The sequence below is a fragment of the Fukomys damarensis genome, unplaced genomic scaffold (genome assembly GCF_012274545.1).
Source record: "Fukomys damarensis isolate Sample0158 unplaced genomic scaffold, DMR_v1.0_HiC HiC_scaffold_26, whole genome shotgun sequence".
NCBI classification, from domain to species: Eukaryota; Metazoa; Chordata; class Mammalia; order Rodentia; family Bathyergidae; genus Fukomys; species Fukomys damarensis.
This window is the reverse complement of record NW_022900938.1, coordinates 14,795,642-14,815,069: the sequence shown is the minus strand read 5'-3', so window position 1 is coordinate 14,815,069 and position 19,428 is coordinate 14,795,642. Positions and strand designations below refer to the sequence as shown.

General features: G+C 36.1%; 1 protein-coding gene across 2 annotated transcripts in view; it reads left to right on the top strand.

Annotated features, from left to right (window-relative positions):
• The window catches only part of Ppp1r1c (protein phosphatase 1 regulatory inhibitor subunit 1C), a 126,944-nt gene that overhangs the window by 15,393 nt on the left and 92,123 nt on the right, over positions 1 to 19,428 (top strand). The gene's annotated exons all lie outside the window — the stretch shown is intronic.

Genomic DNA, 19,428 nt, shown 5'->3' with positions numbered 1-19,428 from the left:
ATGTAGGAGCTAGAGTTCAGAATTGCCTTGTCATTAGAGCCAAAGGTTTGCATTTCACTTCAGCGCAAAGTATGAAAGGCTTTAGCATCAAACTCTTTATGAGAAAATAATTCCCTTAGATATGAAATAAATTTGAAACTGTGACATAAAACAGAGAAGAAAAAGTGTGATTTTCTCCTCCAAATTTTGTTCTTTAAGAAATATATACAAACTGGGGGCCAGGGATTTAGCGCAGCGGTTCAGTGGCCTGCCTTGCAAGCACAGGGACCCGAGTTCAATCCCTGGTACCAAAAAAAAAAAAAGAAATATATACAAACTGGAACAACAAAAATTAAAAGTTAAATATTATTCCAAATAAATAACTAATGTTATATTTTATTAATAATTATTATTTTATTAATAATTTTATAAATAATGAGCAAAATTCCCCTTGCTCATTGTAGAATAATGGAATTTTTGCTTTTTATTAGTAATATATAGTCAACAAAGGAAAGGATGTACCAAGTTGATGCACAAAAATTATATTTCTAAGAACTGAAAAACAAAATATCATTGACTTTTCAATCCTCCTTTCTTACGCCACAAGCCAGGAGCTGGGGAGAAAATGCAGATTGCCTTTTCTTTTTTATGCACTGAGGTCTGTCTCTTTACTTTCTCTGTGGGCTCCAATTTTCCCTTCAGATCCTTTCTGAGTCCCAGGGATCTGCCTCCCTCCTTTTATACCCCAAGTTGTTTTTTCCAGTGTCTGGATTCCAGATCATGGAGAGGTTGATTTGTCGCTGTTTACTGCTCTCTCATCTTCTTAGAAATCCTCCTATTTTTGCCTTTTCAATATGTTGTTTATTAATATACTTCATGATGTAGACTAACATGCTTTTAAACCTCCAAATTCAAATGAAAACTAAAATATCTTCACTAAAAGCCATCAACAGTGATGGAAAGAAGAGTATATATTTACAGCTGTTTTTATGTGATGTGTACTTCATATTTCTTCAATAACTCATCGAGCCACACCACCTAGAGTGATGGCCAAGTAAAATAAAATAGAAGAAACAAAAGCTTAAAATCAAGAATAACAATAGCTAAAAAGGAATTCTGCCATGAACTGTCGTACTGGGATAGGACCAATCTGTGTTCTCTCCCATTGCTAAGCAAACAGCAAGGAATGTCCTTGTCGGGGTGGGGTGGGGTGGTGGTGGTTGATAGCGTCTTGGAAAACTCAGCATATGGAGAAAAAGACTCACTGACTTAGAAAGCAGCCACATAATTTGTCGATATTTTAAACATTGTGAAATGGCATCTGCAATTTGAGATCTGGTCTATGTATCCTTTCATCATCTTTTCCAAGCATTACTCCTGTGTTTCATTGCCTTTGCGCCAGTAACATTTAATTTCCTAGTCTGAAGGAATCACGGGTGAAACCAAATTATCTAATTCTACTCTCTGACCTGGACTTACATCTCTGGTCAGTCTGGCTATTTTTCTTTTAACCATTTGCATCTTAAATCTTTGAATAGAATTGCTTTTTTCCTATTAAGTATGTCCTTACCTCTATCCTATTTTACTAAAATACTTGCATTTTTAGATAGTTAGATACATTTTATTTAATTTACTTTTGGATATGGACATACCCAGAAATGTTTTCCAGCAGTGCAGAGCTGAAATAGAGTGCAGTTTTGTAATGGGTCAATCCTCAAATTTTCTACATTATACCCTAGGGGGATGGATGTGAACCAGTCTTGTGGCAGCTCTAGCCTAATAAAGTGATCAGCATCTATGATTTGTGTTGAATTAAAACGTGGGGGAGGGGAGAGGAGTAAAGAGGGAGAAGGACAAGGAGAGGAAAAGAAAGAGGACTGAGAGAAACTAAAAATTACCATTTGGATTTTGTACAAATCAACCATTAGAAAAACAAACACTTAAATAGCCACCCCAACTTCCACTAAAACCATCCTGTTTTCATTCATTTTGTTTGAAAAGGATTTTTGTTTACAAAGAAAGGAAGCATACAGTAAAATTGGTTTAAGATATAGTACTGATTCTCGTTTTATCTAAATTCTCTGCAGAGCTGCTTTATCTAGAAATTTCAGCTGATGATTCCCCAGATTCCATAGGACCATTTCCAGTGATGAGAATTCTGACTCTTCTGAAGCACTGTGATTATGCCTGGGTGGCTGTAATTGTTAAGAGAAAGATGCCTTATTTCTAGTAAGATGGTCTTCCTCAAAGTATTTCGCCTTTAGGGAGTCATAGTTCTTTTTCTCTCAGCTCTCTTAGCTCTAATTTTCAGTTGCACAAAGCTTTTCAATGACATGTTTTCAGGCACCTCACCATTCTGCTCCTTAGAACCACAATGTTCTTTCACCAGATAGTAATTAAGTATCTACTTTGAGCCAGGAAATCTGCTAAGGGCCAGGATTTACAAGAAAAAGTGATGGGATTTCTGGTGAAAGTGCGCAGTAGAACACACAGCCCACTCCGTGACGACTTCGTGAGAGAAAAGTTTATGCTGAAATCTGGAAGAGAAGGAGGAGGACTCTTCAAGACAAAAGCAAAGCAGGAGCAGTGGCCCAGAAGTAAGACAAAGGATTACAGGCTCCAAGAAGGGAGGAAAAGAGTTCAGAATGAGAAAGCCCTGTGGGACCTCAGAGTGATTCCGCAGGTGACACGCTGGAGGGCATTAAATACATTTTTAAGGAGATCAGATTAGGAGCCACAGAGCAGTTTTGAGCAAGAGGGCAAACGTTCAGATTTTACTCCAAAAATGTCCCTCTGGCGGCAGATAAAGAATGGCTAGAGGGAGAAAGGCTACCTACAAGGAGAGTTTGTGGACTTGATAGTTTATTGTCTAGAGAAAGGGGGGCTGATGATAAGAAAGAAGACTGGTTGGAGCTACAGATACCGAGGCTTTTCCTTACAAGGCAGATGCATGGGGGAGCGTGGGAGAGGGGCACGAGTCCAGAAGGGAGCGCATTGCTCTAGAGAAGGTAGATGAGACAGTGATCGCCCTAACCCTCATGAAATATTGTGACGTTCCTGGAAGTAAGGCCGCCGTAACCCAGCCACTGGTATTCATTTACTAGGAGCTTTTTAGAGTAAGCACGATGTACTTTTCAAAAAACGGTGTGTTTACCTGGTAATTATGACTTTGATAATGTTGGCCATATGTCTATCAGAGGCTCAGTATGACTCTCTGGAAAACACTGCTCTTAATCATTAAAAGCATTATAATTAGACGTATTTATCATAATGCAAGCAATGAAGATTAATTACTCCCGGCTACTGATGTGCTGAGTCACCAGGATGCTGCCGGTTGGTCTGGGGTGTGGCTGTTACCCTGCTTAGCGTGCACTGACACCCCAAGGAAAAAGCTGAGTCGAATTGCATGGCCTCAGGTCAATATGGCCGTTCACATTCACGGCCTGGGGCGGGGGGCATATTCTTTTCGTTCTTTCTTGATGAATTTTATATCTTTTTCATTTTAAGATTTTAGGAAAGTGAGCTAACGTATTATGTGGCTGAACACATATCTAAGTATGGGTCTTAGAAGTTTTAAAGATTTCTAAGTCAGATGAACTCAATTGTCTCAAACTGCAGTAAGAGCTTTTGTTATGCCTTATAAAAATATAGACATTTTATACTAGTTGTGTTATTCAGGCCATTAAGTTCATGTTTTAAATTTCGGCCTGATTGTCCATTTTGTCATTCCCTTTTGTTCTCAGATTCTCCAATCCAAATCTTTAAAATATTTGTATTTCTCATAGTATAGTGTGGTATAATCAGAAGATGTCATCTTTGGAACCAAAAAGACATAGGTCTAAACATCACTTGCTAGTCCTGTCACTTTAGGCAAGTCTCCCTTCCTTTCTGAACTTTGGATTGTACACATATAAAACACCTAATAATATCTGCTTTGCAGAGTGGTTTTGGAGCTGAAGATAATGAATGAACTGTTTGACATTTATAGCCTCACAGTATTAGAGACAATAGTAGTAATGGGTAGTAAAACATTAATATTTTGGACTGTTGAAACAAAGAAATGGTTCTCGTTCTTTGGCTGGAAATCCTGCCAATCTAATTATTATACTTGTTAGTTATGTTTTAACAATTAGGGTATGGAGGGTCCCAAAGACCATTAGTTGAACATTTAAGATTAGCAATTTGAAAATCACTAAAAGGGAAACTGGACAAACTTCTATTATTATTTTCTATGATTTTATTAAATAAAATACACTTATGGTGTCTGCGACACTTTGGTTGTAGGACAACCAAATTATAGTCTTTCCTAGAACCCCTGAAGAATGAGAAGTTGCCTTTCTCACTTCCAGCCTTAAAATAAGGACTGGATGAGAAAGTGTCAAATTGGATCCAATCAGATCTGTACAAACAGCGCAGGCCATCAGTCGAACAGTGGCACTTCGGACAGTTTCTCTACCTGCACATGACACAAATTGGTTGCGAGGGTGAATGATAAATATCACCGTTGGATGTGGTTATAATTATAAACAAAGTAACATGTACCAATTGAAAAGCGTTCTTTAAAACTTCTAGACGTCTTTTCTGGCTGGTCTGTTACGTTGTTAATGATGGCCTCGCGTTTTAAGCAGTTTCTTGTAGGGCTGAGGTGTTCAAAGGTGCATATGAAGTCTTGCTGCATGAAGAGTGAAACATAAAGAAGTTGAAGGCCCACTCTGCACATGAGACATGATAGAAATATTTAAGGTACTACCAAAAGACCAAGATAATATATTCTCTATTCCTGAGGACTATTAGTTTTATTTGGACCTATCAAAACATGTGAAGCCTAAAAATTTTAAGTAGATTCAGTTTATATAAAAATCTTTCAAAATGGGTACCACTGTTTTTGCACAAATCCGTAAATATAATGTCAGCTGACTTTTTGCAATGCAAATAATTTATAGTTATAAACAAATTTTACTTAGTGTGAGACATGAGTGCATTATCATATGCTTGGTATAATTTGGTACAGGCATATTGCTAATGAGGGGCAGACTCAATGCCTTCAAAGGACGCTTCTAGGGCTGGGGATTTAGCTCAGTGGTTCCACCACCTGCCTTACAAGTGCAAGGTCCTAAGTTCAATACCCTGTAGCAAAAACAAAAACAAACAAACAAATAAAAAAACCAAGAAGGATGTTTCTATGTATAACATTTAATGATCACACTCACTCTTTCTAAGTAATCTTTTATTATAATTCTTGATGGTTTTCAAAGAAAACAGAAAATGCCTTTCTGTGGTAAAGTCACTTTGAAAGTAGTAGGCCGAATGTGGGATTTTAGTACAAACTAGAAGTAAGTTTAGATCTCCATTTTCCTACTTAATTATCAAAGTATCACATTTGCAGAAAATTGATATAATTTCCTTAAAACACATTTTCTTTATCTTGAAAACTGCAGTACTATCTGACTTTTGAGAATATTAAATGAGAATTAGATAATAATAATTGTAATACAAGGGGAAAAAATGAGAACCAAGACCTGTCATGTAAAGGTACAAGATCCCAATAATGAATGTAACTGTGCTGTATACCTAAAATGTACCAATAAACTCAGTGAGAGAAAAATAATAATAATTATAATACAGTTACTGGCACAGGATAGTTGCCTAGTGAAGTAGTTTTCTTTTTTCTTTTGTCTTAAACATAATAGCCAAGTGAATTGGCATATTGTTTTACAGATAATTATGTATAAATTTGAAAGAGAAACAAATTCCTAGACTTTTATAGCTAAAAGATGACAATATTATAGCTTCCATAAACCACAAGCATCACTTAGTCTAATGTACATTTTCTTTTTAATTTTTTTTGGTTTTTTTGAGACAGGGTCTGACTGTGTAGTTGAGACTGATCTGAAACTCACTATGTAGCCCAGGCTGGTCTTGAAGTCACAGCGTTCCTCCTGCCTCAGCCTCCTGAGTGCTGGGATTACAGGTGTGCGTCACCATGCCCAGCTAATATACATTTAATTTTGCCTTTATTTCTGATAACAAACTGTAGGAGTCCGGGTTCCTGATTATGTGCTCAGTTGTACTTATCACTCTATTAGTGACTTAAACATGGTTAGACATCTGTTTAAGTTTCTGTAGTTTAAAGGCTAGGCCCTAAAATGCTAGGTTTGTGTGATTCATAGCCAAATTTCCAATTACAGAGCTAAAGTTGTAATCTCACTTTCATGCATGATCCGAAAGGAATCTTTCCTTGTCATCACAAATACATGGTAGTGTATAGTTTACCCATCTCGGAAGAGACTGAGTCATCTTTGAAGTCTTTGCCAAATTCTTGGGAGGCCAGCAGGTTTTATAAATTTCCACTAAAGGCAGAAATTTTAAGTGGATCAACAACATCTACAGGGCATTTAGGTATTAGCTCATGTATTTAGTATCAATTTACAATAAATTTATAAACTGATTAAGGAAAACTACATTACTGAAATACACATACATATATACATATAAAATCAAGATGTATTAATACATTTGAGGTGATAATTTATATTCTTTGGATTAGTCTGTTTTAACTTTTTAATCAGTACCAAGCCATCTCTTTGCATTATTGAAATCACAGAATGTCTTTCTCAGTTTACTCTAAATTTCAGATACATTATTGAAACATTTATATTAATTTTTCAGTTTTTCTCTTAGAGCTTTAGGTGTGCATATAAACAAAAATGAGTGCTTCTAGAAGGAAGCAAGCAAAACTTATTTCTAACCATGAAATTCCATGACTCCAGAACAGGCTTTAGTGAATTCCTTGATTGTGAACCAAAAATTGCTGTTTTGTGTCTTGTTCCTCTTCACTTGGACTCCTCACAAAGCACAACACTGCAACTGCCCTTCAGAATGTTAACATTTAAAGTACTAGTCAGAGTGAGCGGTGAAGAAAACAATGTCCTCACTCTCAGGAAACACATTGTAATGAATTGGTACAAAGAGTCCTTAATCACTATTTTCTTATCTCTGATAGGAAAGTTGCTTTGTAGCCTGTCAACAGTAAGAGAAATAAGTTAAATGGTATAAGCTGTACTGTCTTTGGCAAAATATATGCATACATGTCCATGTATTTCATAGGCCTTTCCCACAGAGCACATTGTTATAGAAATAAGCATGCTGCAAACCCCTTGTTAGGCTCAGAAGAGAGGCGTGACACAAAAGCTTTTAGATATCTGTCATATGTCAACAAAGAGAGAGAAATCTTCCTCTTTTGGGCCAAGTGCTTTACCACTGAGCTGCACTGCCAGCAAAATCTTCCATTTTTTGCACTGCAAATCTGTGTGCCATTTACTGGTGAATGAGTCTTATCCTAACTTAATATCAGTTAAAAGGACAGAGTGACAACTCAGGTTACAGGTCAAGTCTTGCAAAATATTATATCCATTCTGAGTAAGCAATAATAGCCATTTTTGTTGATTTCCCTCACATTTTGTCTTTGTGATCCTATCTTCTTAAATATTTAAAGAAAAATGTAAACAGTAATGTGAAAGAATGACTTCATGCTATGTGGTACTTGGCTAAAATGATCTATCTAAATTAAGACAAACCAGGGCTGGGGATTTAGCTCAGTGGTTTCTGCTGCCTGCCTCCCAAGTGCAAGGTCCCAAGTTCAATCCCCAGCATCAAAAAGAAAAGCCATACCAAATGTATTTTCAGTGTAATTACTGATTCCAGTTTCTGTGCTAGGTGCTGGGGTGTTTGGATAAAGTGGATCTCAAGAAACTGATCCATGAGTTTGCAAACTAGGTTATGGAAAAAGTGGAGGAAATTAGAATAGTTAATAGAAGTAGGAAGGAATAGAAAGGAATTGCAGTAAGAAAAGATGACTCATTGTTTAATAATCCATGCCAACATGAAATGCTGTCAGAGTTCAGAGGAGTGATAAGTCTCAGAAAGTGGATTGCTATAGCATTGAGTTTATGAAAGGTTTGGAGATTCACTCCACAAATAGCTTCTGGAAATCATAGAGGTAGACTGTGTAAAGTTGAGATTGTTCAGGTCAATCAAACTAGAACAAATGGTTAAAACAGATCAATGAGAATTTAGGTATGTGGGGCCACCATATGTATGGAGGGGCCAAAATGGATGATTCTGAATTTGCCTTGCAGAGTAGAAATTATTGCACCATACAAGTTAGATCTTGATGTGATCAAATGAAGCTCAGTCTTGCAGCCTGCAGGTTGGGATGAGGAAGGGCAGGGAGGTCAGCAGTAAGGAGACCAGTGAAATAGCATGGGAAGGAGCAACAAGGAGCTAAACTTGGGGGTGGCAGAGCAATGGATTATAGAAGGATGATTCAAAGGCACTGAGCAAAAGGAAACACTTGACTGCCTTCAGTCATGGATTTCCTGGGCAGATATGAGCTGAGAAAGTTGGGAAAGGAAAGCAAGAACCCAAATGTGATAATTAAGGTATTTAGAGACTTGTAGAAGAGAGATCATTTTGTGGTAAAAAAGAAGTTAGTCATAAATATAAATGAAATTTATATCCACAGTATAACACATGCTTATAGAGCATGAACATGTTTTGCTGAGACATTATTATAACTGTGTGCTGTGCCAAAATGCTGATATACAAACAATGTAAAACATAAAAAAAAATGATAAACAGATTCTGTTAAAAAGTAAAATTTTATGTGATCACAGGTACAGACTCAGTTTCATCGGTTCTGCTAGCCTGCGAGTATCTACTTGGCCTCACTTAGCGTAACCCTTGAAATTCCTTTTGGTGGTAGCTATTACCTGCTCACATGAGCCCTCCAGCCCGTGTGAAGAGCTTTCTTTCTCATCACGTATTTCTGGTACCCTTTGGGTGAAATATCACATGTGTACTTGTTCCTGTTGGACACAGTTCCTACCCCTTGGAGCTGTTTGTAAGCAGGGTTTTCTCACATTTGGACAATGGCAGCCTTGAAGTTCCAGGCATTACCCCATTTTACTGTGGTATTTGAGCAAAACTGACTTTCTTGGTTTTAACCCATCAGAAGGGTCCCCAAAATACTTTCTGGCAAGTTTATTACAGAGTATGGCAAAGTGTCTCCTTCAGGTAAATTACAGCCCTCTTAAGCAGCGGTCCTCATTAGCATTGGTATATAGAAATATAACCGATCTGGCAGCCACAAACCCTATGCTCTTAAACCTACAATTTTTATAAATGGCATCGAGTTCCACAAGACGGGATTGAAGAAGTTCTGAGGGTCAGATCCAGAAGTTTACCAAATCATCAACAAAACACATTAAATAGAAGTCCCTGAACCGAAGCCAAGCTCAGAAACTGGTAAAGTTTGTGCTAAAGTTACCAGCTGTCTATAGATCCACCTCTGTAACAGGAAGTGAAGAACATCAGATACATTAAAAAAAAAATGGAAAAAGATACTCAAGAAACCAGTTTACTGCAAATATGAGCATTTCAAGCTTTAAACAAGTTTTTTTTCCCCCTTTTTGACATTTAGCATTGGAGCCTTATGAGACACATAGTTTTCAAATTAGACCATGACAATCTAGGGAAAGATTTAAAGAGCCACTGTGCCCTATGTGTGGACCGAAAGTGGTATTTTTATTTTTATTTTTTTATTTGCTCACTATTTTTAAAATGCGTGTCTTTATAATGTGATTCCTTGCAGGAAAGATGTGAGGCAAGCAGACTATGCGCTTTCATCCCCACATTATCACTGTATAGAATCACAGGAAAGAAGGATAGTAAGGGTAGTATCTGCAGTACAGAGAAGTTATTAGACACGTTCATGAATTCTGGATTGCAGGGTAAAGAAAGATAAAGACTACGCAACCTGTGCTTCTCTCTTTTTCTTCCCTCACATGAGGATTTTTCTTGACCCTGAGGGGCTTAAGCATAAAGGTGAAGTCTTAGAAAAACGTGAAGTAGAGGTCGTCAGTCCCCTGAGACTTCCCTCTTGGAAATCTATTTTGCATTTGTCTTTCTGACAGTCTCAGAAAAACAAATTGCAACTCTTCTCCACACGTCCTTTCTCCTCTGCTCTTGAATTCTTTTTCTATTTTCCTCTCTTTTTCCTACCAGTTTTTAGGCCTGATCCTCTCTGCTATCCTTTTCTCTCCCTCCCCCGTCTGTCTTTCTCCTGGCTTTCACACGAATAGGAGCCTGAATCATGCAAAGAAGAAACTTCCTGCTCTGACCTTGGGCAGCTCTTTCTATGTTGGTTTCTGGTTTTCATGACTCAACTTTTCAAAGGTGGGTCTGATTTTATTTTTACATTCTCTTAGTCACTTAATGTGCTTTAGCTTGGCTTTCACTCATCTCCTCTCTTTAAGGTCACTTTATCCAAATAATGACTTGCCCCTTTTCTGTGCTTGTCTGTCTTTTGAAAATGCTGACGATTCCCTCCATGAAATTCTCTCCACCTTTGGCATTTGCGATTCCGTGTCTGACTTTTCACTTACATTCTTAGTGGCTCCTCTCCTTTTTCAGTAGTGTTGGCTGGGTGACCCTTTGTCCCTCTACCATCAATAAATGGGATTTTCCCAAGGCCAAAATAGTTACTCTTTACACTGTTTCAGAGTTCGTGTCCCAAACTGCATGCCTCTCAGCTCCTTATCTATAGTTACCCGCTCTACTCTGCATCCCATCAGCCTTTAAGGAAATAAATAATAGTGATTTCTTACAATATCAATGGTTTCTTGGTTTGGCACTTATTAAACTCATAGCATTTACTCAAAAGAATTTTGTATCTGTTTTATGGATTACACTACTGAAACTTAGAGATGACCATCCAAGGTCATGTAATTATTCCAAGTCTATGAGTTGGACTTCTTTCCACATCTTACACATCTCTTACTTTACCAAGTTTTTAATTTGCATTGACATGAAAAGCCCTTCTGTAGATTTGCAACTCTTCCTCATGGATCTTCCTCAAGATCACCTGATCATGTAATTTTTGTTTTAAAGATAAGGAATCCTTTTTTTAGAGACCTATATGAATTTCCTTGTTGGTTGATACTAGAGTTGCTTCTTAGACACATATATTGTGGTAATAAATCCACTTTTCTTTCCATTCATCATTTTAGGGCATAGGGATATTTCTCTATTGTTACCCATGACTTACTTTGTAAAAGTATGCTTTATGTAGTTTAGTAACTAGATTTAGAGGGTGAATGCAAATTCTCTATATGAAATGGAGAGCTGCTCACTGCTTATTGATGGTATTTCTACTTTAAAATAATTTTAATTATTAAATATTTTAATTACTGAGAAACCTGGGGTTTTTGAAACTTTTTTTTAAATTTAGATTTTTATAAATGAAAATTGACAATTTTAAGCACTTTTATAACTTCTAAAAATTTTCAGGGCTATTTCTGGCACCTGAGCTTGAATCGTATCCCAAAGTTCATAGATACTCATAAAGTAGTTTTGAAATGAATTTTAGAAGAATCATCCTCCTGACTACACTTATAAGCATAATAGACAGATATTTATTTTCATAATCTGGCAGTGGCAGCATGTATTCTGCTGTAATAAAGTCTGTATAGCCTCATAATTTAGTAATTGGTGAAAATCAAGTGTTTGAGGAAGAGAGGGCACAGCAGAAACCAGCAGTGGACCTGGAGAGATAAAACAAAAGAGCTCAAATGATGTTAGGGGAGGCTTTTGTAATAATTCAAGCATATGTATAATTTATAGTAGAATGAATAAAGAACATTTTCATGCAGATATATGTAGGCTGAGCTTAAAAGGACACACATTCTAATATAAAGTGTTACAGAATCATAATCAGAGTTTCCACCATGGAAAAAGATGAGCTCCCTGGGAATGAATCTTCCGTAACTCACATGGAATCTGCATAAGTGACTCTCAGAGATAGGGGAGAAAACAGTTTTCCATCATTTAGGGAAGAGAAGGGAGTGGGCCCTTGGGAGGTTTCTTCTAAGTGAAAGAATCTATTAATAGGGGTCAAGTCATCAAATGTTATCCATTGAATGAATGTTTGTCATTTTCTGAAGATGTCAGAATATCCAATGCAGGAAAAATTTTAATCATTTCTCTCTACCTTCTAAAACTGCTCCTTAAAGTAAGAAACACCCAAGAGAAGTGAGCTAATTAGGTAAAAAGAAGTCACATAAAGAGGTCTTTGGGAAGCTCTGAAAAGAATGAAGGAGATAATTACACCTTCCCACTCAGAGATGAAGTTTAATGGGACGAATGGACAATCATACTTGTCGTCAGGGCTTCTCATCTGTGTGGCATAAGTGCTAAATGATCATCTATAAGTGAAAGTCAGAAATAGCAACAAGAAAAGAAACCACAGCTGAGAAACCTTACACCAGAGTTAGAAGGCAAAACAAAGTATGAGATGGTTTGTCAAAGAATAACTTCCAGATTGATGTTTCTTTCAGTCTTGTTTAAAACTACATTTTCTTAAGATCTGTTGAATAGAATGATTATCCACTGTTCAGTTAATTTGTACTATCATTTAAATTAAACAAATGAGCAAATTAAAGCAGTCTCCTCCGCATGTTTTAGGAAACAAATTGAGGAAAAGGTTTTGGCTAATATTATCTTCACACTCAAGTCAATTTACATTTCCAATTAAATTCAAAGGATATTCATAGAGCAGAGGTTAACTGCAGTCCTAGATTTTGCGTGGAAATAAGAGATAAGGGAAATAAAAATTAAGAGGACTTAGAGGTCTGGGTAAAAACAATTTAATAAAGCTGTATTACAGATTCTCCCTCGTCAGTTCTTCCCAAAATTTTAAAAATAGTAAGAGCTTTAGGAAGACAATATGATAAAAACTAGCTGTACCAAAATAAACAAAAGGGTAAAATACTATGCCAAGTGGTAATAAAGAAAGATACGGATGATTTTGTACCAATCAGAATGGCTAGTTACTCCAGCCCTACCTTACTGAGCGGCAAAAAGTAATCCTTTGAATTTTTTATTTCAATCATCCTGTGTGGAAAGACTTCTCTTAAGGAAAAGCTAATGCAATGTTGCGGGGAGAAAATAAAACTCCAAAATACAGCAGCTACTATAGAATCTCAGAATTTCATTAGAAGCTTGAAAAACCAATAGAGATGATCACATCAAGGCTTTCATATTTAATGGGAAGAATAAATACATCTCCTTTATGAATAAAATGCATTGCTAATAGGTGGAGTGAACACACACACACACACACACACACACACACACACACACACCATGAATCATAATAGGCAAGCCAAAAGTGAAATGCCTGATATGGAAGAAAATCTTGAGATAACTATAGCTAATATAAAAGAATAAGACAAACTGAAACAATAAGAAAAAAAAGAATAAAGAATACAACACAGAAAAATTGGTGTCACCCCCCTTCCTCCCATCAAAAGAAAACAATAAGGATAGAAGTTTTTTGGTGGAGTTTTTTGGGTCTTCAATGTAGAGTATCATGTCATCAGCAAATAATGACAGTTTAACTTCTTCCTTTCCTATCTTAATTGCTTTAATTTCTTTTTCTTGTCTAATTGCTGTGGCTAATGTTTCCAGAACTATATTGAAGAGAAGTGGTGATAGTGGGCATCCTTGTCTTCTTGTTCCTTATTTTAACATGAAGGTTTTCAGTTTTTGGCCAATTAATATGATGTTGGCTGTTGGTTTTTCATAGATAGCCTTTATTAAGTTGAGATACAGACCATCTATTCCAATTTTTTTGCAGGGTTTTTAATCATGAATGGGTGTTGAATTTTGTCAAATGCTTTTTCTGAATCTATCAAGAGGATCATATGGATTTTGTCCTTGACTCTGTTAATACAGTGTATTACATTTATTGACTTATGTATGTTGAACCATCCTTGCATCCCTGGAATAAATCTGACTTGGTCAGGATGTATGATCTTCTTGATGATCCTCTGTATTCTGTTTGCTACTATCTTATTAAGGATTTTTGCATCTATATTCATTAAGGAAATTGGCCTGCAGTTCTCTTTTTTAGCTGGGTCTTTCCCTGGTTTGGGAATCAAAGTGATACTTGCTTCCAGGAATGAATTTGAAAGTACTGCTTCCATTTCAATTTCATTGAAAAGTTTAAGGAGTAGTGGTAATAGTTCTTCTCTATATGTCTTGTAAAATTCAGCTGTGAATCCATCAGGGCCTGGGCTTTTCCTTGTTGGTAAATTTTTAATTACATTTTCAATTTCACTGATTGTAATTGGGGTGTTTAAAATGTTTTTATCTCCTTCATTCAACTATGGTAATTTATGAGTATCTAGAAATCTGTCCATTTCTTCTGTGTTTTCCATTTTATTAGAGTACAGGTTCTCAAAGTAGGTATTGAAGGTCCTCTGGATTTCTGTTGGATCTGTTGTGACTTCACTTTTTTCATTCCTAATTGTATGGATCTGAGCCTTTTCTTTCCTTTTTTTGATAAGGTTAGCTAAGGGTTTATCAATTCTTTTATTCTTTCAAAAAACCAACTCTTCAATTCATTTATTTTTTTGTATCATTTTCTTAGTTTCCATTGCATTGATTTCTGCTCTAATCTTTATAATTTCCTCTCTTGTATGAGCTTTGAGTTTTTCTTGCTCTTGTTTTTCTAGGAGTCTAAGGTTCATCATTAGGTTGTTTATTTGAGCTTGCTCTATTTTTCCCAGTGTGGACATTCAATGCTATGAATTTTCCGCATAGAACTACTTTGACTGTGTCCAATAGATTCCTGTGTGTTGTATTGACATTATTATTTATTTGTAAAAAAGTCTAATTTCTTCTTTAATTTCCTCTGTGACCCATTGATTGTTCAGGAGAGTGTTGTTCAATTTCCATGTTTGTGAAGTTCCTACTATTTCTTATGCTATTGATTTCCAGCTGAGACTAGAGGTTCCATTTGACCCAGCCATCCCTCTGCTGGATATCTTTCCAAAACAATTAAAAGAATCATATCACAAGGATATATGTACACCTATGTTTATAGCGGCACAGTTTGTAATAGCTAAAACTTGGAAACAGCCCATTTGCCCATCAACTGGAGACTGGATAAAGAAGATGTAGTTTTTCTATAAAATGGAATACTACTCAGCCATAAAGAATGTGAAATTAGATTCATTCATAGGAAAATGGATCCATATTGAGGATATACTCCTAAGTGAAATATATAAGTCACACATGTGTAAATACCAAATAGTTTCTCCGGTGTGAAAAACTATAATAGTGCATAAGATCCTAGTGATATTATGGACAATGTGAAATAGGAAGAGAAGGGCTAAAGGTGTAGGGAAAGTAGGAAGGGTAGGGGAAAGGGAATAAGGGAAAAAAAATATGAGAAAATAAAAAATGGAAATACAGTGTTTGTAAATGGGGAGGGGAGAAGGGGGTGAAGGGAGGGCAGGTACAAGGAGAAAAAATGAGAACCAAGACCTGACATGTAAAGGTACAAGATCCCAATGATGAATGTAACTGTACTATATACCTAAAATATACCAATAAACTCAATGAGAGGAAAAAAAAATGAAACTCAAATTATGGTAGCACATTTTAATTATATTGATGGAGTAAAAGACTGAAGACCTAAAGGACATCTGATTGCCAAAAAATCTTGCACAGTATGACTAAGAGAAAAGCATTAAATTATTAAAATTCAATAATAATTCTTTAGATGCACAGGCATGAAAAGCAAATTTCAACTTCTCACAAAAGGTAAATTACAGAAGATGATAAAGGCAATTTCTATATGATTCTAAAGGGAAGTGTAACCCACACATTTAAACCAGCTGAAGTATTTTGTATGAAAAAGTATAGATATTTTCAAATATGCAGGAATTCAGAGGAGATTTTCATGATGATGAAATCCAGCTAATTTAAATAAAAACAAAGAGGACTCAGGAGGAAGAAACTGAGATACAAAGATTGTTTATGAGTATCTCTGTATTCCTAGAACCCAAGACCAAATAACTAAGTTTCAATGTAAATTATAAATCCTGAGATATAAGAAATAAAACCCAAAACATGAAGAACTGGGGAAGAATCTTAATGAAAGATATAAGGACCAATTTCTATTTTCATACCTCAATAAATAGTGCATTTAAAAATACAGTTAAAAATGTTCTGCAATAATTTTTATAATAATGGCAAGGTGATTTTTAAAAAGGCATTATTTTTGGTGAAGAAATATTTATTTGAATTTTACCAATTTCTAAACTTTTAGAACAGTATCTTTTTTCCTATTAAATTGAAGAAATTTTAAAGTACTTTTTAACACTATAAATAATTTAAGTAGTATGAAGGCATTAAATTGAAATTTATTTGGTATCAATTTATGTAAAGAGAAATATCTGATATAATATTTATTTGGTTATGATATTGACATTTTGGTAATAATATTTATTGGTGGTCTTTATTGTAGTTGTGTTTTTGCTTGAATATTAACAAGTGTGCATGATTTCTTTTGAGGAACAAAGTCATTGGTTGTTTAATATCAGATAGAAATATTTGGAGGCAAAAAATCTATTAAATTGCAAAATATTTACATTGATTTGTTACAGTCCGGATGATTCATATTTATAGCTTGGGATATAACCATTTCTGTAAATACTTTTTCTTTGGTAGTTGTGCTGAGATTGAACCCAAAGCCTTCACACCTAGCTACATTCCCAACCCATTTTGAAATTTTTATTTTGAGACAGGGTCTCACTAGACCACTAAACTATGTTCAAACTTGCAATTCTCGTGCCTTAGCCTGAGTGCTGGTATTACAGGTGTTTCTATACATCCAGTTTTTCAAATACATTTTTCTGCCTTGAAGCAAGACAGTCTCTGGACTGAACTTTCTAAAACTATGAGCCAAAATAAACCTGTCTTGTAATTCTTAGATGTTGGGAATTTTGTCCCAGGGATGGGAAAGTGACTAATACATAGCCCAATCTTGGGAGCTTGTTGGAGGAGGTTGACAATATTGTCAATATTGATGTCTTTATCTGAAAACCCATTGAAGTCCATTTATGTTTATGTCTGCAATGGTAGGAAAAAAATTATTACACTTTAAATTTCTGGGTAGTGATACAGAGTAGATAAGTGTGAAGACATTCCTAGTGCAACCAAAACTCCAAAGAGCCACCCTTTTTTCAAATGAGCCAGTCCAATCTAATGAGGAGGTTTAATACGAGAAGGGTTTAATAAGAGCTGAACTTCATGGCTTGTATCTAGATGTCCTCCCAATGCCTCATGTGGTCACAGGTGAGGTTTTCAGAGATGGCTGGATCTAGGATGTGTGATGCTTGGATCGAGGATGTAATCCTGGAACTGACTAATGGTTTGATGCTAGGGTTAAGGGTAAGTGCTATCTGCCCTAAGGGTGGGTGGCCTGGATAAAATATAAGAGACAGAAAGAGGGCTGCTGTGATTCATTGCTTGTTGCTTGCCAGTTACTTTTTGCTGCCTTGCTGGCTTCTGCCTGTCATAAACTATTTCTCCTCTGCCATGCCACCCTGCCTTGTAGCCAGTTATGGACTGAAACCTCCGCAAACTGTGAGCTACAATATACCTTTCCACCTTTGACTTTGGGTATTGGATGTTTTATCTCAGCTACAAGAAAAGTAACTAGGACTTGTATATCAACTGTTGCCTTTATTGTTAGAGAGTCAGCTTCTCCAGCTCTTTCAATCCCTTGCTCCCGTGACAATCTCTCAGTGAGACCTACCCAGAGCAACCTATTTGCAAATCTATTAACCTGCTGTACTGGTTCTCTTTTGTCTTGTTTTTATCCTAACACATATTACAATCTAGCATAACGTGTAATTAACCTATTTATTGTGTTTATTGTTTATGTTTCCATTGCTACAGGGATAAAACAGCAAATAGGGAAAGTCTTTGTTACATTTGTTCCCTGATGCACTCCAGTGGCCTAGAACAATCTGGTTCACAGAAGCCCCACTGAACTCCAATGCTTTTAAGTAATTTATTGTCCCTGTGTTCAGTGCCTCCACTTCTGTGGAGCAGTGTGTGCTCAGAATTTAGACTGCCTGGGTTTAGAATCTGGCTCTGTGCTAACACCTGCCTGAGTGTGGCTAAATCTATACAGCCTGTGCTTCAGTTTTCTCAACCAGCTAAAAGGTTGGTATAATAAACATTTTGATCCCTAATTACACTTTCAGTTTCTCACACCAGGGAAACTAATCAGTATTTGCACATATATGTACTATTTGTTTCACTTAAGAGTGTGGTCTCAATGTGCATTCATTTAGCTATAAATGTCTTTATTATTCTTTATGGCTAAGTAGTACTCCGTTTTATTTAAAAAAAAAATCCAGTCTCCAGTTGATGGGCAATTAGGCTGTTCCCAAGTTTTAGCTATCACAAACTGTGCTGCTATGAACATCGGTACACATATATCACTGTGGTATAATTCCTTTAATTATTTTGGGAGCATACCCAGCAGGGGAATATCTGGGTCAAATGGGACTTCTAATCCTAGTTGTTTGAGTTATCTCCATATTGATTTCCACAGTGGTTGTACCAGTCTGCACTCCCACCAACAGAGGAGAAGGGTTCCTTTTTCCCCACAACCCTATCAGCATGCGTTATTGGTTGATTTATTGATAGCAGCCATTCTTTCTGGAATGAGGTGGAATCTCAGTGTTGTTTTCATTTTCATCTCTCAAAGGTTGACCATTTTTTCATATGTTTTCTTGGTGTTTCTGCTTCTTTGTCTGAGAAATATTTGTTCATTTAAAATGCCCATTTTTTGGATTAGGTCTTTAAATTTGGGAGAGCTGATGTTTTTAAGTTCTTTATATATTCTAGATAGTAGACCTTTGTCTGAGGAACAGCTAGTAAAACTTTGTTTTCTTCATTGTGGGTTGTCTCTTCACACTGTTGGTGGTTTCTCTTGCTGTGCAGAAGCTTTTTAATAAGATGAGATACCAGTTGTTGATTCTTTGTGCTAGTTCATGTGTGACTAAGGTTTTGTTCATGAAGTCTTTTCCTACACCAGCATCTTCAAGAGTTCTACCTAACCTCCCTTGAAGAAAAGGTCCAAAAGGGAAGGGGAAGTAGGAGGCATAGGAGAATGGAAAGTATGAAAAGGAATAAATATGAGAAAAGGAAAAAATGGAAACAGTTTTTGTAATTAGGGAGGGTGGAGGGGTTGATGGAAGGGCAGAGAAATGGAGAAAAATAAGAACCGAGATATATCATGTAAGGGTACAAATTCCCAATAATGAATGTCATATTGTATACCTAAAGTGTACCAATAAATTTAATGAATAAAAAATGTTGGTATTTATATTATCTATTACAAGGATTAGAATGACATGAATAATAATAATAATTAATAATAGATATACAGTAAATGTTAATGCTCTCTCCTGGAGTTATCAGCAGCTTCTTATTTTAAAAACAAAACTTCCATTGAGCTCCCTGGGCATCACCTAATCTCTTGCTTTTCAGAAAGAATCTTTTTAAGAGAGTTGCTATGAATTC